The following is a 25,069-nucleotide window of genomic DNA, read 5'->3' on the forward strand; positions in this document are numbered from 1 at the left end:
TTACCAGTAGGTGCCGGATCCGCAACCGCCTCATCGGCAAGATGCCGATGCTTATTGGGCCGATAAGATTGCTGAGGTGATGAGAGACCAATTTGGGATAAAACCCAAAGTCAACACTTATTCTTATCGGACACCATATCCTCCTGCTTATGATTTAATCCCACTTCCAAATCGGTACAAAGTGCCAGATTTTACTAAGTTTTCAGGGCAGGATGATACATCAACCATAGAGCATGTCAATAGGTTCATCATCCAATGTGGAGAAGCTGCTAACAGGGACGAGTTAAGGGTTCTTTCTCGCCGTCATTGTCTGGATCGGCTTTCACCTGGTTCATATCATTACCTCCCAACTCAGTGATTACTTGGGCCGATCTAGAGAAACAATTCCATAAGTACTTCTTTTCTGGGGTTCATGAGAAGAAGATCACCGATTTGGTCAAATTGAAGCAACACAATGATGAATCGGTTGAAAGTTTTGTGCAAAGGATACGGGAGGTCAAGAACAAATGCTATAGCCTGGTTCTGGATGATCGGCAGTTAGCCGATTTGGCTTTCCAAGGTTTGTTGCCACACATCAGGGACAAATATGCATCTCAAGAGTTCGAAAGTTTAAGTCATTTGGTGCAGAGAATTTCTGATCAAGATATCTGGCCTTTTGAGCCCAAGAGAGCGTGGAACAAAAAGGTATCATTTGTAGATGAAGCGGCAAGCTCGGATTCCGATGAAGAACCAGTCATCGGCTTGGCAGAATGGGTGAAAAATAAGAAGCCGATGTCTTGCCCTTTTGGGCATAAAGAGCCTGAGAAGTTCGCATTCGACATCACCAAAGCCGATAGGATATTTGACTTTCTACTTCAGGAAGGTCAGATCAAGTTGTCACCCAATCATGTGATCCCATCGGCTGAAGAATTGAGGAAGATGAAGTACTGTAAATGGCACAATGCGACTTCTCACAGCACCAATGATTGCAAAGTTTTTAGGCAACAACTACAATCGGCTATAGAATCCGGGAGGATCAAATTTGATAGCTCCAAAGCTCAGAAGCCGATGAAGATTGATCAACATCCTTTCCCAACAAACATGCTGGATGCTAAGGGAAAGGCCAAGGTCTTAACATCGGAAGCAGCTAAAAGAAGTGCATCGGTGGATCCTCAGCATCAGATCACCACTGCCGATGCGAAAGGAAAAGGCCTGATCCAGGAGGGAACTAACTCAGGAAGGCCTCCCCGATCTGGTATTGTGATAACTCACAGAAAGCCTCGGGAAACCTGGCAGCAACGAGAGGATCGGTATCGGCGCCAGCAAGAGGACTATCGTCGGGAAGAGGAAAGACGCCGACAGGAGTGGAATCGGCATAGGGATCACTAGAATTGCCCGTTCTTCATCCATTGTTGGGAGGAGAATATCAAGCTTCCTACTGTCAGAGATTGTCCTGAGTGCAATGGTTATGATCGGTATGACAGATCCGACCGGCGCTATCACGATGATGATAGGCGATTCAATGGGCCGATTAGGGGGAGAGCGTCCGTTCATGATCGGTTGGGGGGCAAGCTCAGTGTGCACGACAGGCTCGGCGGTCGTATTAGATATTTCCCCAGGAACCAGGAAGAACTTGAAGAAATGGCTAATGCTCGGGTTCCCGGTGAGTTTATCTTCTGCAGGGACGCCAATACTTATCGGATGGAGTCAAGGGAAAATCATCGTCCATCGGTAAGGCAGCAGCAACTTCCTCCATGGTGTCCAGAGGGGTTGACTAGGACGCAGAAGAGAAGGTTGCAGCACGGGAGGCGAGAGGAATTAAGCAAGGGCGAGAACTCTGATCAGTCTGGAGATCAGCAACAATCAGATCCCAAGGGAAAAGGTCCATCGGCAAGTGTCAACATGGTATTTACGTTGCCGATGGAATTCCTTGCGCCGTCCTGTAATGATGAGTTAGAGTTTTCCGACCAGATAGCTCAGCTGGCTCTGGATCCGATGACGGCTATCTTTGAAAAGCCTACCGATGATGAAAGGCAACATCTTAAGGCTCTATTTGTTAAAGGAAGAGTGGATGGTCAGCCAATGACCAAGATTTTGATTGATGGTGGGGCTGGTATCAATATCATGCCATATGTAGTGTATCGGAAGCTTGGAAAAGGAGATCAGGATTTGACCAAGACCGATATGATGCTTAAAGACTTTGAAGGGAATTTGTCTCCGGTCAAGGGAGCCATATGTGTTGAATTGACCATCGGCAGTAAAACCTTACCGACAACCTTCTTTGTGATCAGTGGAAAGGGTGCTTATAACTTACTGTTGGGAAGAGATTGGATTCATGCCAATTGTTGCATCCCGTCCACAATGCACCAGTGCTTGGTCCAATGGGTAGGCGACAAGATTGAGATTGTCCCGGGGGATTCTTCCTATGTTATTGCATCAGCAGAGGCAGACACCTATGAAAGGACTAGGTGTATTTCAGGAGAAGTTTGGGAAAAGGATTTTCTCAAAGTTGCCGATTATGAGATTCCACCGATCCAAGCAGTCGGTTCTGACGAAGATTTTTAATGGATAGGTTCGCCGATGATGGAAAATTAGGCCAAGGATTCACATCGGCCAATGATCTAGTAGAAGTAGATATAGGTAGTGGTGATAAACCTAGGCCTACTTTCATTAGTGCTAAGTTAAATTCTGAGTGTAAGCAACAGTTAACCGATTTGTTAAAGGAATATAAAGATTGCTTTGCTTGGGATTATACTGAGATGCCTGGTTTGGACCGATCGATTGTTGAACATCGGTTGCCTATCAAGTCTAGATTTCAGCCGCATCAACAGCCAGCTCGCCGATGTAATCCTAATATTCTTCCTGATATCAAGGCCGAAATAACCAAACTAATTGAAGCTAAATTTATTCGGCAGTGTCGGTATGCCGAGTGGATTTCCAATGTGGTTCCAGTCTGTCACACCCCAAAATTCCTACTTTGGGATATGACTTAGAAAACACTAAAAACAAAGCCAAAGATTTTATTATTTGATAAAATGTTCCAACTTTAGTTATGTTGTCAACATTTTAGATAGTGGAAAAATGTGAGTTTCTAAAATTTTTCCAATACAACTTAGTGGTTTGTTGCATTCATGCCTTTGCATTGTGTTTATGTTTGAAAAATGAATTTAATTATTTCTAAATATGCTTGGTTTGATCGCAACCTTGTCTTCCAAAATCCCAACCCAAATATTATCATATCTTCTCCACCTGATGTGTTATAATCCTTCCTCTTCCAAGCTTTTACCGAACTCCAAATCAATCTCCATTTAGGTGAAGCCAATACCAACACTCTTTCTTTCTATCATGTATATAGCAGCCCAACTTATCTCGTTTTCATTAATGGACTTATACTTTCTTCCCTTTTTATCACAATAGAAGCTCAAGTTCTTATTTGTTGTCAAAATGTCAAAGTATGACCATTATTTGTTTGCATCTCAATGCTTTGGGTCAAGAACAACTCTTCCCAACACTCTTCTCTTCTTCTCCCACCCCTTGGCCGAGCTCTCTTTTTCTCCTGTGAAAACATGCGCCACATCTTCTCTGAGCGTGCATGGAATCAACACCGTAACTCCCTTTTAGTGTTCCTCTTTTGAATTGTGCAATTAAAAGATGAGTAGCAGCAGCATATCTCCTCCCTCTCCCTCGCATGAAAACATCACTCCTTCAATGCCGACCTCCCCTTTCCCTGATGCAAATAAGAGCAGCAGCACTTTAATCCATCAGTGGAGCTCCTTTGCATGCCCATCTTAAATCTCTCCATCAATCACACATTACTTCCTTGATGGCTAATGAAACAACCATGACTTCCTCATATCCCTTTCATTTCTGCATGCATACATGCAACAGAGATGCATTATTTTCTCTTCTCCCTCTTTTCATCACACAGAACAGATGGACACACCTACTAAATCGGTATCCTCTCATATGCTGCCCGCTTCTCTTCCTCCATGCAAGAATTATATCTACATCAAATCCCTTCTCTTAATGCCTCTCTAATTACAAGATTAAAAGCTGATGAACAGCCATCCCTCCTCTGCTGCCCACGCCTCTCCCTACTCTCATGCAAAAATAGCAACACTAATGCTCCCTCCTTCAATCCCTTGAAGTCATCTCAATAAGCATCCATAATTCCTCTAACTAATTCTCTTTCTCTTAATATTCTATTTTTATGTACAGAACCAAAGGATGAATTGTTCTCATGGCCAGCCATCTCCTCTTGCTGTTGCACTGGCGCCTCTCCCTTTTCCTCATGCAAGAATGGATGCAACAATTCATTGCTTTAACTTCCTAGACCCACCCTCCCCAACAATGCTCCTTTACTCTTTATTTGTTATCTTCGTTTCAGCTGCATGCTGAAGAAGTTAAAAGAATAGCAGAGCACCTCTTGCCTATGCCGACAACCTCATTCCTCCTTAAACACCTATTCCTTTTGCCTCCACTTTCAATTGCATGCACATAATGGCAGCCATTCCTCCTTCTCTTCTTTTCTCACGCAACAGCCAAAATCTCTCTTTTACTAACCTTTACACCATTGCATGCATGCAACAATCAACCACATTTCCTCCTCTCTCTCACCCACAAACTAGTAGCACACCTCTCTTTATCTCTATCTTGACAATACCATTTTATTCTCATGAATATCTTTAAAAGCATGGATCCAGGCAGCAGTAGCCATAACCTCCCCCTCATCTCCTCTCTTTTTCTCATGCTGATCCATGTTTACTTCTCCACACTCCTCTCAAGCAAACACGGAAAAACATCCATTCCTTCATCCATAATTCTCATGGTAACACCTCTATTCACTCCTTTCTTGACAGCATCTCTTTAATCCATTGGTTTTGCTCTCACTTCAATGGCATGCATGCACATAATAACCAGCACCATCTCTCCTTTTTTTTCACACGCAAAAAAACCAGCAGACATCTCCTTTCAATCCCCTCTTGATGGCACCAATTTTTACTCCAATTTACTTCACTTCATTTGCATGCTCTCATGCAGCAAACTACAGCTATAAAACCCCCTCATCCCCTCCTCTCTCCCTCACGCAAGCACCAGAGAAGGAGCATCCCATCTCCTCCCCTTCCTCCATCAGATGGGCGACCCTCCTCCTCTCCTTTTCCCCATGGCTGCAGCTCCAAATTCCTCTCATTCTTCTCCAACAAAATGGAACCACAAGATCAATCGGAGTATGTTATGCCACTGGTTCTATCTTCTAGGAATGACAGCAACAATTGGTGAGATTTTCTCCTTGTTGTTCATCTCTTATATATCCCCTTGCTGATCTCAACAAATCACAGGACCTCAAGGAATTCCTCATGATAATCCCTAATGCACAGAGATGAGGTTGTGCTTCCTATTGAACTCCATGCAGTGATATTCCTCGCTTCTTATCGTGGTTTGCCGCCGTTGCTACTACTGCTGTGCAGCATGGTGAGGACACTCCAACTCCTCCACTCTCACCTACATGGTCACCCTATCTTCTTCCTCTAATTTCCTCTCCTCCCTTTTTATGAAATTGCAGTGCCCTAGCTGCGATGAATCCGTTATGCCACTGCACATATTTTCCCGTCGCTGGAATCCAGGAATCGTTTGCATTGTGCTGCGGTAAGGGTCATGGTTTTCTCTGTTTTTGCTGAGAAACTCATGTTCATCATGTCCCCTCCTTGTTGTGACCTTTCAAGGAAATACCATCCTGCTGCAGTGCTTCATGGAGGCCATCTCAATGTGCCGTGTCGCCTTCCGAAACCAGCAGCACATCCCATCGATTGCCAACCGTTTTGCTGTCCATCATTGGCGTTGGTCGCCATCGAGATCATGTCCAGCAACAATGAACCTTGATGTGAGTCCCTCCCCCCCTGTCTCAATCTTGTATACATATTCTTTTCCATAAATCATGAGCCATAGTCCAAGTTTGATCAAATTCTGTCAAAAGTTTTCCCGCAATCGTGTTGCTGTCCTTTTTGGACAGCAGTGTTATTGCCGGTCAGCGTTCATGTTCTCCATTGATCTGTCAAGCTCTATGATGAATCCTTTGAATATAACATCATTTATATATTTGCACACGTCCCTGCAAAATTTTATAGCGAGAGACTTCAAGATGAAAGAGATATAATCGTCTTTTTAGTGCTTGCTGTCCCTGCTATTTCAGCAGTGTTGTGCCTCTGTTTGGTAGTGATGTTCCCCATAATACATTAGTCAAATCATCAAACCATTCATACAGCATGTGTGTCCTATACTTGCACATGCCTCTGCAAAGTGTCATGGCTATAGGATCAAATTTGGAAGAGATATGATCCTATCTTTTGCTCACTGTCCCTGCTGCCCCGCAGCAGAGTTCCAGCTGGTTGGCATGCATATTCCCGATATTCCATCACTCCAGTAACTGTGTCCTTCAACCACAATGTGGCTTATATTGTTGCACATGCCTCTGAGAAATTACATGGCCATAGGATTCATGATAAAAGAGAAATGTTTCTATCTTGTGCTTGCTGTCCCCGCAGCCCCGCAGCAGAGTTCCTGCTAATTGGCGAGTGTGTTGCCGAAAATCCACTACTCTGTTTGTCAAATCCTATTACCCACCTGTGTATAATAAACTTGCACATGCCTCTGCAAGTTGGTTTGTCCATAGGTGCCACGATTGTCGTGATATAGTGGTCACAGTAACTGCTACAACTGCTGTCCAGCAGACAGCAGTGCAAGTCCTTTTGTAGTCATGTTTCCCGGTCCTCCAATACTTAGAATAACTTGTTCTTTTGCCACAATATATTCCATACAGTCCACAACAAGCCCACAAAAATGATCTCAATTTGGTGCTGCTAAGACCATGTTCTTTATAATCATAACCACCACTGTCCGCCACTGGGTTTGCTCAACCGTTGTGCAAATCGGCATCATCGTGCTTTCCTTTTATGTAACATTTCACTAGTGCAGCCATTAGTCATAATATGTTCCATGTATACTCTTCACAAATCCATAGTCATCAACAAATCTTCTATAGATCTTTGTGCTCCATAAATCTCGCATCCACGTTCATCATGTTTACTCTAATCCTATCAGTTATCGAACCTTCTAGTCTCTATCTGATATATCTTTTAATCATGAGTTTGTGTTAGTTGTTTTTGTGCTCAACAATCGTAGTTGCACGTTCTACGTGTTTAAAACTTTTATCATATTTTGTAATGCTTGGTGTACTGTTTTTAGGTTCTTGTGATGCTTGTACCGGTTGATTGCTAACGTTAGAAGAGGGGCTCTACAAGGATAATCAAGAAGTTGGATAGCAAGAATTTGGAAGGCAAGTGTAACATGAGTTTCCCTTGTTACCTAATAACTATTTAATAACCTCTTCATGTGCATGTGTCTAATATGATAAACCCCTAAGGACTTTACCTAGAACTTTTGTTATCCTGAATCCCTTGTTACCATGGGTTATGCATATGGGTAGTTTTGCTTAGTCTGTAATCACCAAACAATATAATGTTAATCTTGACTAATGGATTATGTAATCAATGATAAAATGATGTTTTTTAGCAACATGGATATAAGGGGGCTAGAGCATTGGGCCTTTTTGGGTGCTCTAGTCTGCCCTCCGTAAGGACTGAATCTTAAAGCGGCCACCCAGGATTTACCGTACAACCATGAGAGCTACATGGCTCTGGCTTTAGCTCAGTAAACTGAACTTCTCTAACTTGTTAGTGGTTACCGAAAGGCGCAAGAGGGGGGTGCCTCGTGGTGTATAGTTGTTTTCCTACCTTGGTGTGTACAGTGCCGCGACCACATGTGCCTCTTGGAGGAGGACACCTATGCACACTTGCCATTGAAACCTCGCGGCTACTAACTTGTTAGGGGGACTTTCGAAAGGCTTCATAGTGAACCCTACCGACTTACCTTGGAAGTGAGTCAAGAGGCTGATCACCTCGGGCATATGGGTAACACGACTCATGGTGAAAGTGTACAAGCTCTGCAGAGTGTTTTAAAACTGATATATCAGCCGTGCTCACGGACACGAGCGGCCTGGATCCTTTTCGAGATAGATGGTTCTATGGATGGTTTGGGTGATCATTAATCTTGATGATAATTATCATACTTCTCATCTTGGGAGCTTAAGCATAACCTAGCAACATAGGTTTAATAATAAAATATTACCAACTAAAAATGCTTATCGCAGTCAAACCAAGTCAAGCCTTTTGAGCTTTGCATCCCCTCATGTTATACTTGTTGAGTATGGTGCGCTCACACTTGCTTTACATTCAACAATCAAAAATCCCGGATGGGTACCAGATGGTGATACAAAGGCGGAGTTTCCTGAGATGTTCTAGGAGTACTAGGCGAGTGTACCCCCAGTCAACTGTCCCTGTGGAAAATGGAGACCCAAAGTGAAGATTAGGATTAGTTTCCGCTATGCTTTGTAATAGATGTAAGCCATGTTGTAACTATGTTCCGATATATAATAAAGCATTGTTCTTGATATTCTCCATATTTGTCGCTATATGTGTCATGTGGACATCCTGGGCACAGATATAGTTAGCGCTTGGTCTTCTTTGGAAAACCGGGTGCGACACAGTCTACAAGAAAAATGGAAAGCTTCGGGTCTGTATTGATTTCAGAAATCTTAACAAGGCTACACCGATGGATGGCTACCCGATGCCAGTTGCCGATCTGCTAGTTGATGCTGCGGCTGGACATCGGGTTATCAGTTTTATGGATGGCAATGCAGGGTACAATCAAATATTCATGGCTGAAGAGGATATTTCAAAGACTGCATTTAGATGTCCTGGTCATGTTGGGTTGTTTGAATGGATAGTCATGACCTTTGGTTTGAAAAATGCTGGTGCTACTTATCAGAAGGCCATGAATTTCATATTTCATGAGTTCATTGGCAAGCTGGTGGAGATTTATATTGATGACGTAGTGGTTAAATCTGGAGATTTCACAAAGCATCTTGCCGATTTACGAAAAGTGTTGGAATGTATAAGGAAGCATGGGTTGAAGATGAATCCCAATAAGTGTGCATTTGGTGTATCGGCAGGACAATTTCTTGGTTTCATGGTGTATCAGAGGGGGATTGAAATTAGTCGAAGATCCATTGATGCGATCAACAAAATAGTTGCTCCCACCAACAAGACGGAGCTCCAGTCCTTGATCGGCAAGGTAAATTTTATCAGGAGATTTGTATCTAACTTGTCTGGTAAAATTCGTGCTTTTAGTCCTTTGCTCAAGTTGAAGGCCGATCAAGAATTTGTTTGGGGGAAGAAACAACAATTGGCTTTAGATGAAATCAAGAATTATCTGGTGAATCCTCCAGTACTGATTTCACCTCAGCAAGGGAAGCCCTTCAGATTGTATTTGTCTACCGATGGGATGGTCATCGGTTCGGCATTAATTCAAGAATTTGAAGGGAAGGAACGTGTGATTTACTATATAAGCAGGAGGTTGATTGATGCTGAGACCAGGTATTCGGCTATTGAAAAGCTGTGCTTATGCTTGTACTTCTCCTGTATTAAGTTAAGGCATTATTTGCTATCGGCCGAATGCATGGTTATTTGCAAAGACGATGTGGTCCGATACATGCTGTCTATGCCGATCATGAGTGGCAGGATCGGTAAGTGGATTTTGGTGCTGTCAGAATTCGATCTGCATTACGAATCTGCTAAAGCGGTTAAGGGACAGATCATGGCCGATTTTGTAACTCAACATTGCGGTACAATGGAGGCTTTGGAAATTGTACCTTGGACGCTCTTCTTTGATGGATCCACATGTGACCGGGGGGCAGGAATCGGCATAGTATTAATCTTCCCTTAGGGAAGGAAGTATGAGTTTTCCTTGCCGATTGTTGCCACGTCCACAAATAATCAAGCTGAGTACCAAGCTTTGATAAAGGGTTTGGAGTTGCTGAGGGAAGTTCATGCTGATGCTGTTGAGATCTTCGGGGATTCTATGCTAGTTATAAATCAATTGGTTGGAAGCTATGAATGACGAAGTGAGATATTGATAGCTTATTATGAAAGGAGTATGCGACTGTTGAAGGAATTCAAGGATTTCCGGTTAGAGCATGTTCCTCGATTGCATAATGAAGAGGCCAATCGGTTGGCTCAGCACACCTCAGGATATCAGCCTATGATTAATGCAGTATCGGCAATTGGTGCCGATGATTGGAGAAAGGAAATTGTTGATTATCTAAAGGATCCATCTAAGAAAGTTGAAAGACGAGTTCGGTTTCAAGCCACCAAGTATGTGCTCCTCGAAGATGAATTGTATTATCGAACTATTGATGGGATTCTTCTCAGATGCTTAGGCGATGATGAGGCTAAGGGTTTGATGGGAGAAATCCATGAGGGAGTATGTGGGGCATATCAGTCGGCTTTTAAGATGAAGTGGATGATTAGAAGAAATGGGTATTATTGGCCGACTATACTCGAAGATTGCTTTAAGTATTTCAAAGGGTGTCAAGGCTGTCAGAAATTTGGTAATATTCAAAGAGCACCCGCATCGGCCATAAATCCTATCATCAAGCCTTGGCCGTTCCGAGGATGGGCTATTGATTTGATCGGCCAGATTTATTCGCCATCCAGCAAGGGACATAAATTCATTTTGGTTGCCACCGATTATTTCACTAAATGGGTTGAAGCTATTCCTTTGAAGAAAGTTACATCGGCCAATATGATTGATTTTGTGAAAGAGCATATTATCTACCGATTTGGAATTCCTCAAACAATTACTACCGATCAGGGTACTATGTTCACATCAGGGGAGTTTGATGAATTTGCAATCGGTATGGGAATTAAAGTATTAAATTCTTCTCCTTACTATGCTCAAGCTAATGGGCAGGCCGAGGCATCTAACAAAGGGATTATCAAGCTTATTAAACGAAAGATTGAAGAAAATCCTAGGAGGTGGCACACATTATTAAATGAAGCTTTATGGTCATACTGGATGGCTTGTCATGGATCAACCAAGGTTTAACCTTATCAGTTGGTATATGGGCATGATGCGGTGTAACCTTGGGAAATTAAGACTGGGTCTAGGCGACTATCTTTTCAGGGTCAGTTGACTGCCGATGACTATGCTACTTTGATGACAGACGAGTTGGATGATCTAGCAGGGCATCGGCTAAGGGCTTTGATGAGTATAGAAGAAAATAAGAAGAGAGTTGCTAGATGGTATGATAAGAAGGTAAAGGCTAAAGAATTTGCCGATGGAGACTTAGTATGGAAATTAATCTTACCGATCGGGACTAAAAGTTCAAAATTTGAGAAGTGGTCTCCCAATTGGGAGGGTCCCTATCGGATAAGTCGATCGGCTCCTGGTAATGCCTATATTCTTGAAACTCTCGAAGGAGTTGAATTTCCCAGAGCATTAAATGGCAAATATCTGAAGAAGTACTACCCCAGCATATGGGTCGATGCATGAAGGTTTAAGTGCCGATAACATTCCTATCGGCTGGATCAAAATATATCTGGGGCTGAACTTAGTGTTTTAAAAGGCGCCGATAACAGTCCTATCGGCTAGACTAAGGTACTAGGAGTGCTCAAAAGGGGAGAGGAGGATGTATCGCCGATGAAGAGCTCATGTGTTCAGCAGTGCCTGGATTGCCAATATGGCGCGCAGACGGATCTGGTTGGCCTCTTCTATCTCCTTCACGTCGTCATCGGCAGAGCCCTCCACTGGCTTCATCTTTTTCTTCATCTGCAGAGCCGTGCGGGCTTGGATGTTACGCTCTTGCTCAAGAAGCTTGATTGACTCCAGCAGTTGGCTTTCTTCTTGTCGGGCTTGGGACAGGGCGTCTTCCACTTGCTTGAGTTCTGCCACAGGGCTTCTCTTTTGGCCGATAGATCGGAGATCTTGTGCTTCAGAGCATCTCCCGAGGACTTTAAAATGCCGATGTTCTTGTGCTTCTCATCGGCAAGGAGCTTCGCTTTCATCATCTCTTCAGACAGCTGGGCATGAGCAGCTCTATCGGCAAGACGTTGGGTAGCCCTCTGATACTGCAGCTGACGACTCTCTAGGTGTGCAGCTTGGAAGAGGATTTCTTCGGCATCGACAGGAATTTGGCCTCTGAGGGTCTTGAATAGAACTTTGGCTGGGTCAGAGTCATCAACCAGCTGGGCCGTATCTTGGTGAAGGAGGGCCGATAACTCTTCTAGCTTTGCCCTGACTTCTGCCGATGTAATTCCGACTGCCCGAGAAGAACTTGCCTCCTCACCTTCGTCTTCAGAGATGTCAATGGCGAAGGAGAAAAGACTGTCGGGAGAATCCTGTTCCTGAAAAGGGGATAAAGTGAGCCATTTCATGGTTAAGTATTGATAAAAACCGATGGAGGTTGGATGGCTTACTTGTTTCAAGGCAATCTCTCGCCTTTGACTGGAAGATGCTGGTGGAATTATAGGCTGATCGGCCAAAGTTGCTGATGGAACTATGTCAGCTGAAAATTAGCAGAGGTGATTATAAAATCAGGAAAATGGGTTCATCGACAATGATTTCGTAAAATATATTACCTTGGGGTGGTGCAGTACTTGTCTGGACCAAGGAAACTACCGATGCTATGATTGAGCCTGCTGGATCGGTAGTCTGCTCGCTTACATCAGCCAATCTGTCTTCAGGCTGAGGTACTTCTGACTGGGTCCTACTGGCTGGATTTCTTCCACTTGAGGTGCTTCTTGCAGCTGAGGGGGAGACGGAGCTTGTTGCGTCTGGGCTTCTGGAGAGGAAGGAGAAGATTCTACTAGGATTGGTGATACCGAGGGAGGAGAAGGCGTTGCTGTCTTTTGGCCCTTTGCTTGTGCTCTGGTATTCTTGGCACCTTTTCTCTTCGGCTGACTAGACTGGGGGACATCGGCACTTTTGCTTCTGATCCTTGCCGATGCGCCGGAGTGCTGATGCAAAAAAGGAAATTTGTGAGTACAAGTGTAATAAATGTAAGAGAGAGATCGGTATGAAAGAGTTTGAAAATGCACCTTGAACGCCTGTGCCAAAGTAGAGGCAGCTACCGATGGAGATATCTGAGTCCTCTTGGTAGTGACCTTCTTGAGGCGTACGCCTCGATGCATGATGGCAGCCAAAGTCGGAGCGTTGTTGCCGATTGAAGAGATCGGACCTGATGGAGAAAGGTCAATCGGCTTGCCACTCCTGCTGACCGATGGAGGAGTGTCATCAACCTGCAACGTAACACAGAAAGTGAGTTACTGATGAAAATGAGAATAAAAGGATTAGAACATCGGTTTGGAGGTACTTATAGTATCATCGGGGACCTTGTATTGGGGATCAATCATGCCACGGTATGTAAGGGCCGATCTGCAGAACAAGTGCTCCTTCCATTCTTCCCACCACTGCTTGTACGCCTGAGTAATGAAGAGGGCTGGAACCCACTTTGAGAGGTCTGCATCTGTATCGGCATTCGGTGACAGCTGGGCTACTCGGAACTCGAGAAGGTTAGTGATAACTTCCCGGGGTTTTATCACATCGGCATAACAGAGTGCAATCGGCAGGTGGCCGAAAGCTAGTTGATGGGCTAGTGCCGATGGGTTGTAAAACTCATAGGTTTGGTTGGAGGTTTTCCCACCACCAAAGAAGTTCACTGGTATAGCTCTAGGAGTAATCAGTGCCGTCATCACATCGTGGTCCTTGTTGAGAACATCATTGAAGGGATGGAAAACCAAGAGAAACATGGTGTCTGGATCTTCATAGGGCATCCATGCTCGCTGTTCTCTTGTCAAGCCTTCATACAGGGTTTAGAAGAATCGACTGACCTGGTCTGCATTGCCTCCTGTACCGGGAAGTACTATGGCAGCCTCACCAAAGTTCAGAGGAGGGCGAGTCGCCGATTCTTCTTCATCCAGTTCATAGTTCGCGGCTATATCCCTGGGGAAGCGCTGTGCGAAGAGGTCAAACTCAAGACGCTTGTGCATGTGGAGACTGAGCCACATGTTGATGAACCACCAGGGACCCCCCAAGTTGCCGATGGACTGGCCGAGCAGGAGTTTCTTGGCTACCTAGTGAAGGAGGTGGTAAGCCGCGCCAAGCAGGTATTGGCCGAGGGGAAATCGGCCACCATTGGCTAGTCTTTCTGCTGCTGCTAGGTAGACTAAAGTTGGTCCTGCCGATCGACCACAGAATACGAATTTGTCTAGCCACATGTTCAAGAAGCTAGTCTGCTCCTTTATGTTAACAGGGCCTACTCGTTTGTATTTTTGGATGTATCCTGACCAACCACCAATAGAGCGGGTTTCTACCTTAGCACTGGGTTTGGTATCAAAGAAGTGGGTGCTATTGGCAGAAGATACATCTAGACCGGTGAGCATGACCACATCGGCAAGTGTAGGGGAAGCAGGGCCGTGGCCAAAGACAAAGGCGTTGAGCGTGTCTGACCAGAAATATGATGCAGCTATCAACAGTGACTCGTTCCTATACATATCGGCAATGGACAACCTGATGCATTGGTCCAGTTTTCTCTCGCCCCACTGGACTTCGTTTGAGTGACTGACTCTCAAGAACCAATCCTTCCATCCCACGGTAGGACTGGGCCAGGAACGGAAGGTGTCCTTCCATAGATCCAGAGAAAAGTTCTCGGCTCTAAAGGGGATTCTGTTTGTTTCCACGTTAATAAGATCGGTGGGATCTGGATTCCCTAAGGGGCCAAGACATTGGAGGTGTGGCTGATCGGTAGGGATGACAATTTTATTGGACAGATCCTAATGGTTTTGAAGGTAAAAAGGAAGACAAAGAAAGAAAAAGAAAAATGTTGAGTAAAATAAAGTGCGGATGAACAGGGGTACAGTAAAAGCGCAGGAGGTGAAGTGAAGAACTAACCTCAGGAACGGTGAAGTTGATGGCCATCTCCTCACGAAAAGGATGATCGAAGGCTTCGAGGTTGGTGAAGAAGGGGCTTTGTTGGAGTTTTTGGAGATCTCGAACAGCGCCGCCAGGAAGGTGGTGTTGGAACTGTGGAATGATGCGATGGAGAAGGAGTACCTGAGAAGGAACTATTTATAGGACAAAATGGGCAAGGGTAAATCTGACTTATCACTCCGCCGTATCCGTGAAATCCGAGGATACTCAGGAAGATATAGTAACTGTTCGCACGGTAATCAAGGGATTGTGCAGGCGATTTGACAGGAAGCGGTTGTGATCTGGAGATATTTTACTGTGCGAGATTTCCTGGTCGGTCCATCAGCAGCGCCTTGTAACGGTAATATTGCCGATGGGCGGATGAAGTGGAGATATCCGTTTGGGAGAATAAGATACTTTACTGAACAGAATGTCTTGGCCAATCCATCGGCGGGTCTCTGTAACGGTAACATTGCCGATGGGCGACTAAAGTGGAGATGTTCGTGTGGGAAGTTGAGGATTTTGAGGAATCTGCGGAGGAATCGAATCAAGGTTGTTCAGATTAAGGTTGTCGGTTACCAAGTTGAGAGAATTAATTGCGGAAAGGCGTCATTATTGCAGAAAATTTTGGAGCATTAATGATTTCATACTCCAAAATTGGGAGACATGTGTTGACACCGTTTTTGGACACGTACCCAAGATCGGTAGAGTGTAGATCGGCAAAAAAGGGAAATAGTGACTGGTCTGCAGGAGAGTTGCCGATAAGGGTGGTTGCCGATGAAAAGATAGCTGAATGTGGCTAAGTCCATGGGTGGTGATGTGTTTATGCCGATGGCCTGTATTAATCGTTGCCGATGGGGAATCTGCCGGTGACATGGAAGGAAGACTTGGAGGTTGCCAATTGGTCCGTGGTGGTGTCCCAGCTTGTCACAGCAGAGTAGTTTTAAGTTTTCCTTAGTTATTTAAATCGTTTTGTACACGGATTCTGTTTAAATTTGGAATTCGAATTCTAGTCATGTCTGGTTGTAGCTCTTTGAGCAGGGTATAAATGTGGACCCTAGGACCTTGTAAAAGACATCTATCAATCAATCAAACACACGTTTTTACTCATATTCCAGCATCTACTTTTTCGACGACTTCGTCATATTTTCCTTTTTATTACGAGTTCTCAGGAGTTTGTCGACCTAAGCTCGACGTATTCTCAAGTTCCGCGTGAATACCTCTTGGCCGTGGCATCCGGGCGCATCGCTGTTGTTGGGACCAAAGTATTCGAGTTATCACCTTTGCCGATAGTAAGGTCAAATCGGTTGGGACGCCTTAACGTTTGAATCGGGTATTAGCCCTTTGTGTTTGCAGATCAGCTTTTGCATCAACACTTGGTTAGACCGATAGTTTTAATTCTACATTTGTTTCGGTTAGCCAGCGCGATAAAGGTTTAGAAATGACTATTCACCCCCACTCTAGTTCGCCATCTCAACTCTTCATGCCTACAGTTGTAGTCTCCTCATGTCTCTCAAGTAACATATTTTCCAATTATAGTGCGAAATTTATTTTACATACATTAGAAAACTTTAAGTTAACTTAGTATTGAAACATGTACCTTCCTAGGTAGCTAGGAAGCTAAATGGACCAATTTCATTTATCTTGACAACAAATCATATGCTAAAATTTACTTGGTGTGTTCCCGTGCAACAAATCAACAGTAAGTATAGGATGCTTCTTAGTGGCCATATGTTTGCCATTAATAAGTGGGACATGTTTTACTAACCTCAAAAATTGGCAAATAGAAATATTCATCATATAGATTTTAGCTTTAACTAATCGACACAAAATGCCTATCAGATGCAAATGATTTCTTGATCTAAAGTTCTACGAATATGTGTTTCCACCTATACTAATGGTTTAAATCTAGAGAGCTAGTCCTAGGAAACCTAAATAAATCAAGTTCAGAGGGATTGTTGTTGAGATTACGAAGATCCTCTGAAAGGTCCTAATATGGCTAGAGGGGGGGTGAATAGCTGTTGACGGTCCTTAATGCTCACATTTAACCATCAACTAATCATGGAAAAGGATCCAAATGCAACTAACACCTAGACTTAGGGTTTTATCTGACAGAATTCCATGAGTTTTGGTGTTTGTCTATTTCTGCAGGGGGTTATCAGGAAATACGGAAGAAAGGCCCACACGTCGGGTTTACATAGAGATATTAACGTGTCGCGCAATTTTCTATCATCTAGAAGACTCCAGAAGCCATGAGAACGAACGGGAAGGAAATCGGGCTCGGAGGCAGGGCGCCCGCCCAACTACAATGCCCAATCAGGACACGTTTCGCGGATCATGCTCCACCGACCTAATACTTCAAGGAAAACCACACGATCAATGTCGGTTTGATCCGACGGCCCAGATTCATCTGAAAAGACTATATAAGCAAGGTCCCCTAGCCCCTGGAGATCATACCTCTTTTACAGAATCAAAGTTAGGGTTTCAATTCTTCATCCAAGTAGAGAGGATCCCTCTAGTTCTTCTAGTTCTACCTCTAGTTCATCTAGATCTAGTTCTAGTTCATCTAGTTCTAGTTCTAGTTCCTCTAGTTCTAGTTCTAGTTAGTTCTAGTTGTAATCTAGAAAATAGGGACAGAGAAGAGGAGAGCGGAGGAGGAGCCGGATCTGTTGGATCTTCCTCAACATTGTACTTTTGCAGCATCTGGTTCGTTCTTTATCGTTCTCCAGGTTCTTCAATTCATAACTCCTGAGTTCTCTAATTACTTTTATTTACATTCAAGTTATTTATTGGATTCCCGCTTGCATCAAGTGCTCTAGTCTTTGAAACATTAGAGTAGTAATTAATAGATTAGACGTGGTGTTTAGTCTTGCGATTACCTGGAATTGCACCCAATCCTGCGGATTGTTGTGGTAGCCTTAGGGTAGTGACAGCCCTAACGGTCGACGTATTCCACCTCGTTCGGATCGGTGTTTGTAGGACCGTAGTCGGAGCTTCCTAGCCCCCTTCTCATCTCTTTCTGTGGTTAGTGTTCTGATGTCTCCATATAGATAATCTTGAAGTAATTCTTGATTCTTAGATCAACTAGAGAACTCTCAGGAAACTTCCTCTCTTCCCACCAAAAATAATTATATAGTTATCCTTGGGCGATCTTGATTCTTAATTAGTACACTCACGTTCCCTGTGGAAAATCGATACTCTGGAATACTCCCGGGTGAAGGCTACATCGGTATCCGTGCGCTTGTGGATTTTTCTGTTTGCGCCAACAATAGCCTATTTAAAAATTCTACAAAGTCACTAGAGCAAGAGGTTAGTAAATAACAAAGTGGAGCTTTTTACTCTAGCTCTAATGGGGTGTTTGCAAGCCACTTATCCAACAATTCTAGTTGATATGAACACTAGGCACACAAGAGCTATGTTACTACAAGCTACACTAGTAAACTATGCTACACAAGGCAAAGCAAGCAACTAAACTAATTACACTACCTTGTGGTAAGTAAATGGATAGGATGAGATATTTATACAGCCGCGTAGGGTATGAACCAATCACCAATATATGAACAATCAAGCACCGAGAGAATGTCAATCAAACACAATTGAGACACCGATTTTTCTCCCGAGGTTCACGTGCTTGCTGGCACGCTACGTCCCCATTGTGTCGACCAACACTTGGTGGTTCGATGGCTAAGAGTTGTAGCACGAACCTCGTCCTCACTAGGATACTGCAAGAACCTACCCACAAGTGAGGTAGCTCAATGACACATGCAATCCACTAAAGTTGCCTTTGGCTCTCCGCTGGGGTAGGCACAAAACCCCTCACAGTCACCAGGAGATGGCCACGGACAATCACGAACTCGTGCCAATACTCCTCCACTGCTCCAAGCCATCTAGGTGGCAGCAACCACCAAGAGTAACAAGAAAACTGCAGCCAAATCGATCCCCAAGTGCCACAAGATGCAATCACTCAAGCAAATGCACTTGGAATCACTCCCAATCTCACAAAGATATTTAGTCTATGAAGGAGATGAGTGGGGGGTGTTTGCTTAGGCTCACAAGGATGTCAAGTATATTATAATGCCAAGAGTGTGAGCCCCAAGCTAGCCAACAACTATTTATAAGCTCCTCAAACAAATAGAGCCATTGGCCCTTTCACTGGGCAAAAGTCGAGACCACCAGACGCTCAAGCAAGAGGCACCGGACTCTCAACCCCTATGTCCAGTGCTCCAAAGCATAGCCATGTGTCCACTGAGTGAACCACGTGTGTCAATCTCTAGCCGTCAAAAACGCACCACCAGACGTGCTCAAGTTAGCACCAAACGCGTCTGGTGCACACCGGTCACGTACGCAGAGAGGTCTGCAAACGCGTGGGACAATCGGATGCACCTTGAGTGTCCGGTGCTCTCAGTCAGAAGCACCCACTGAAGTCAGGCCACACCAGACGCATAAACAGGGTCTAATCCACGTCCGGTGCAAAGCGTCTGGTGCTTAACCCTAACAGCGCCAGAGCCTGACAGCACACTAGACGCGCAGGCTCAGCGTCCGGTGCATGCGATCAGAGCGTCCGGTGAGCACTCTAGTGACTTCTCCAAACTTTCCATTTGCGCAATAGAAAATATGCATTTTATTTTCTCAAAAGCACTGAATCCCGCCTCGCAAGCTCAGCGAGAGGGAGAGAGGAACCCAAACCCCTCTCTACCCTTCAACCTCCACCTCCTTCTCAAGATGTGCCAACACCACCAAGTGTGTCCCAATAAGTGCACATGTGTTAGCATTTTCACAATCATTTTCTTTGAAGGAGTTAAGTTAGCTCACTAGGTTCTAAATGCATGCACATGAACAATGACACCTAGTGGCACTCGATAACCGTTTAGTCAAAGAATTCCCCTCTTTATAATATGACTATCTATCCTAAATGTGATCACACCCTCTATGGTGTCTTGATCACCAAAACCAAAACTCTAAGCAATACTTTTGCCTTGGTCTCCATAGGGTTTTGTTTTTCTCTTTCTTCTTTTCCAAGTTAAGCACTTGATCATCTTGTGGTCATCACCATCATTACCATGATCATCACTTGCTCCATCACTTGGTGGTTTGGCGGCTAAGAGGTGTAGCACAAACCTCGTCCTCACTAGGACACCGCACGAACCTACCCACAAGTGAGGTAGCTCAATGACACACGCAATCCACTAGAGTTTCCTTTGGCTCTCCATCGGGGTAGGCACAAACCCCTCACAATCATCGGGAGATGGCCACGAACAATCACCAACTCATGTCAATCCTCCTCCACTGCTCCAAGCCGTCTAGGTGGTTGCAACCACCAAGAGTAACAAGAAAACCACAGCTAAAACGATCCCCAAGTGCCACTAGATGTAATCACTCGAGCAAATGCACTTGGAATCACTCTCAATCTCACAAAGATGAATAATCTATGAAGGAGATGAGTGGGATGTATTTGCTTAGGCTGACAAGGATGTCTAGTAGTCAAGAATGCCAAGAGAGTGAGCCCCAAGCTGGCCAACACATATTTATAAGCTCCTCAAACAAATAGAGCCGTTGGCTCTTTCATTGGGCAACAAATGAGGCCACCGGACGCTCAAGCAGGAGGCATCGGACTCTCAACCTCTGCGTCTGGTGCTCCAAAAATAGCCACGTGTCAACTCTTTGAACTACATGCGTTGATCTCTAACGGTCACCTACAGAGCACCAGAAAGCAGTCAAGTTGGCACCGGATGCATCCGGTACTCACCGAACCCGTGCGCAGAGAAGTCTGCAAATACACGGGGTCACCGGATGCTAAGCACCGGATCGTCCGGTGCTCAGCGGTCTCATACGCAGGGAGGTTCGCAAACGGTTTGCACACCGGATCCATACCACCGGACGCACCCTGAGCGTCCAGTGCTCTCAGTCAGAGACACCCACTGAGGTCAGGCCACACCAGACACACAAACTAGGTCAAGCCGGCGTCCGGTGCCTGGCGTCCGGTGCCTAACTCTAGCTGAGCGAGGCACTGACAGCACACCGGACGCACAGACACAATGTCCGGTGCCTCCACGGCCAGCGTCCGATGAGTGTTTCTCTCCCACGACTTCTCCAAATTTCCACCGGCGCAATAGAAAAAATGCACTTTATTTTCTCAAAAAGCGTCGAATCCCTCTATGGTGTCTTGATCACCAAAACCAAAACCCTAAGCAATACCTTTGCCTTGATCTCCATTGGGTTTTGTTTTTCTCTTTCTTTTTTTCCAAGTTGAGCACTTGATCATCTTGTAGTCATCACCATCATCCCAATGATCCTCTCTTGCTCTATCACTTGGCATGTACCAACCTCATTAAGTCTACATACACTTAGTATAGAGGTTAGTACTAGGGTTTCATCAATTATCCAAAACCAAACTAGGGCTTTCAATCTCCCCCTTTTTGGTAATTGATGACAACCCTTTTTACAAAGATTTTCAATAAAATTTTCTTGGATTCATGTTGCTTGCCCAAGCATTTTACCATGTGCAAAGGTCATGGACAAGTTTTATAAACCCAAATTGGTAGCAATTGCTCCCCTACATATGTGCTAAGAGTTTGGATATGAAAGCTTGCACATATGTTTGAATAGGAAATGTAGGAGTCAATTTCTACCAAATGATGCTAAGGTGTAAAGAATTGACCTTTGAAGCGTGATACCAATCGGAGTTGCCAATGTATACCATCTTAGCACCATTAGTAACTAGACATTCACAAAACTAGAACACCCTGTGAGATTAACATTATAAACAAGGTTCTAGTACCACTTGTGAAGCAAATAATAGTCTAGTTACACTACCTATGTATGCTAGTTCTTCATTTCATCAATCAAACCTACAACTAGCATACACCACACAAGCAAGATATCGGAGAGAAAGCTTCTAAAGCTAATGCAAATGCAAGCAAACATATGTGATGCACATTCAAATGCATATTCAAATGCTACATTCAAGTTTATGAGCTTGCTCCCCCTACTTGTGTGCTTCCAAATTTTAATTGATCCCCTTCTTTTATCATGTTACTCCCCTATCTAAAATCTTTGGGAAATTCTCTCCCCCTTTGTCATTAATGACCACAAAAGGTTAGTGTGAAACCATGTGAAGTGAGATTGTTTTACCAAATTGGTTCAATCTAGATTACTTGCCTAAGATATTTAACTTGGTTTGATCCAAGGACAAGCTTCTTCACACCTCCAAATAAGGGTTATCTTGTACCATGTTGAGTTAAACACTTATAGATCATATTCTAGATCAAACACTAGGATTGCAAGCCCACAAACATGTCATATGCTACCACTAGATCAAGTCAATCACAGAAACAATAGTGGTACCATACAAGCATCTAATTCATTTGATTTTCATGAATGATCCTAAGACATGTAAGGAATGACTAGATGCACTAAGCAAGTCCTTAGCATAGGATGAATGACATGTCAAATAATTTTACCTTGCTTTGCTCGAAGGAGAGGCATGCCATATAATCGTGGTGCATCAACACATATTTGAGAAGTCAAGTATGTTCAATTCATTCCTTAGCTTGCGAAACCTCTTCTCGTCAAGTGGCTTGGTGAATATATCGGTAAGTTGATCATCGGTGCCTATACTCTCAATGCAAATGTCCCCTTTTTGTTGGTGATCTCTTATAAAGTGATGGCGAACATCTATGTGCTTTGTTCTTGAGTGTTGAACGGGGTTGTTGGTGAGTTTCATGGCACTTTCATTGTCACATATCAATGGCACTTGTTTGAAATTTATTCCAAAGTCCTTCAATATTGCCTTCATCCATAGGATTTGTTATCATCTTCAAAACCAGGAGGTTGCTCAACATAAACTTCTTCATTGATATAGCCATTTAGAAATGCACTCTTCACATCCATTTGATATAACTTGATGTTATGTGTGCAAGCATAGACCAACAAGATCCTAATTGCTTCCAATCTTGCAATCGGGGCATATGTTTCACCAAAGTCAAGACCTTCAACTTGAGTATATCCTTGTGCTACTAATCTTGCTTTGTTTTTTACAACTATCCCATCTTAATCTTGTTTGTTGCGAAAGACCCATCTAGTACCAATAACATTGTGATCACTAGGCCTCTCAACTAATTCCCATACTTGATTTCTCTTGAAGTTGTTAAGCTCTTCATGCATAGCATTGACCCAATCAACATCTCTCAATGCTTCATCAATCTTCTTTGGTTCAATGTGAGATACAAAGGAGAAATGCTCACAAAATGATGCTAGCCTTGATCTAGTTTGCACTCCTCTTTGAATGTCACCAGTGATATGATCCAATGGATGATCTCTTGTAATATTTGTTGGTTGGAGTATTTGCACTTGATTGCTTGCACTTGGTTGATCATGAGATGATATACTAACTTGTTGATCGTGCACTTGTGTACCACTTGTACTAGCTTGATTTTGATCATGAGAAACACTAGCTTGCACATTAGAGGTACAAAGCACTTGATCTTTGTCATCTTCAACATCAATCACCACTCTAGTCCTTAAATCACCAATATACATATTCTTCATTGCATTGGCCAATTGAGTGCCTCTCACATCATCTAGATTCTCATCTTCCTCTTGAGAGCCATTGGTTTCATCAAACTCAATATCATGCACCTCCTAAAGAGTACCACTAGCCAAATTCCAAACTCTATAAGCTTTGCTAGTAGTGGAGTAACCAAGCAAGAAGCCTTCATCACATTTTTTTTCAAATTTGCTCAATCTAGTGCCTTTCTTCAATATATAGCATTTGCAACCAAAAACCTGAAAATATGCAATGTTGGGCTTTCTACCATTCAAGAGCTCATAGGGTGTCTATTGACGGTCCTTAAGTATCAAATTTAATCATCAAATAAATAAAGAAAAGGATCCAAATGCAACCAATACCCAGACTTAGGGTTTTATCTCACAGAATTCCACGAGTTTTGGTGTTTATCTATTTCTGCAGGGGTTATCAGGAAATATGGAGGAAAGGCCCACACGTCGGATTTACATAGAGATATTAACGTGTGCGCCAATTTTCTATCATCTATTAGAGTCTAGAAGCCATGGGAACGAATGGGAGGCCGAGCGGGCCCGGGGACAGGGCGCCCGCCCTACTCTGGCACCCAATCAGGCTCCGCCTCGCGGATTATGCTCCACCGACCTAAATGATTAAGGAAAATCATGCGATTAAGGTCGGTTTGATCCGACGGCCCACGTTCATTTAGAAGGGCTATTTAAGCAGGCCCCCTAGCCCCTGGAGAAGACACCTCTACATCCCCTATTCATTATTCATAGACAGAGCAAAAGCTAGGGTTTGGAGATGAGAGCTCTCCTCTCTTCTCTAAACTAGAGTAGATCTAGATAGCAGCGAGATGGAGAGCGAGGGAGGATTGGAGGAGAGGCTGGCTTGTCGGTTCTTCCTCCGGTTGTACTTCGCCATGATCAAGCTCTAATCAAGCTTGCTCATGGGATGACTCTGGTAATCTACTTATTTCATTATGCAATTACTATCCATGTATGTTCTGGTTCACAACTCTTTTGAGTACTTTAATCTATAGGACGCTATAGGTGAGAGTTGTAGTATAGGTGTAAGCGTAGTGCTTAGACCTAGATTACTTTTGGATATCCCCTGTTAGCTGGATCGTGTGGTAGGACGCGTAGGTGACAGCTATATGGTCCTCTGTAGTCCACTTCCTGTTAGCAGGACTGGTAGGAGTCCTCGACCTTAGGTATAAGCATCCTCTGTGTTGTTTTATACTTATGGTACACCACAGACAGACATACCCCTTTGAAGTAGAGAAACCCTAGTTATCCTCTCTATTCTCCTATTATCGCCCATATATTAGATTGCTCTACTTTATATTCCCCCATTATCATTTTACCTTTAATATTGTTCTTATTCAATTCTATCACATTTCCTATTTACACCCACCTGTCTGTCTTGGTTAAGTTAGAGCATAGTTGGTTCTCCCATTTCCCTGTGGATACGATAAAACCTTTAACCGGGTAAAAGCTACAACGGTATCCGTGCACTTGCGGATTTATCTATGTGCGTATAAATACCATAGTACACTCTAGTGCCATGCTGGGGATGACATCCTAGTATTCAAGTGGTGTTAGCAAGTGTCAACAGTGTCTTCTCCATCATAGAGTGACAATAGAGTCGGTCGCTATAGTAGCAAGCCGTATTGATTGCTTCAGCCCAAAAAGAATGACTCATATT

At 43.8% G+C, this 25,069-nt stretch overlaps 1 long non-coding RNA gene across 4 annotated transcripts; it reads left to right on the plus strand.

Moving 5' to 3' along the window:
• On the plus strand, positions 5,194 to 7,309 carry LOC110429914. Of its 4 annotated transcripts, none has more exons than XR_002447106.1 (3): positions 5,194 to 5,451; positions 5,543 to 5,625; positions 5,703 to 6,236. It is a non-coding gene; the product is annotated as an uncharacterized LOC110429914 (long non-coding RNA). The 4 variants fall into 4 exon arrangements; XR_002447105.1 differs by having other exon boundaries at positions 5,198 to 5,451; positions 5,723 to 6,236; XR_002447104.1 differs by adding an exon at positions 7,222 to 7,309 and having other exon boundaries at positions 5,205 to 5,451; positions 5,543 to 5,860.

Source organism: Sorghum bicolor, chromosome 8, assembly GCF_000003195.3.
Source record: "Sorghum bicolor cultivar BTx623 chromosome 8, Sorghum_bicolor_NCBIv3, whole genome shotgun sequence".
Classification (NCBI taxonomy): Eukaryota; Viridiplantae; Streptophyta; class Magnoliopsida; order Poales; family Poaceae; genus Sorghum; species Sorghum bicolor.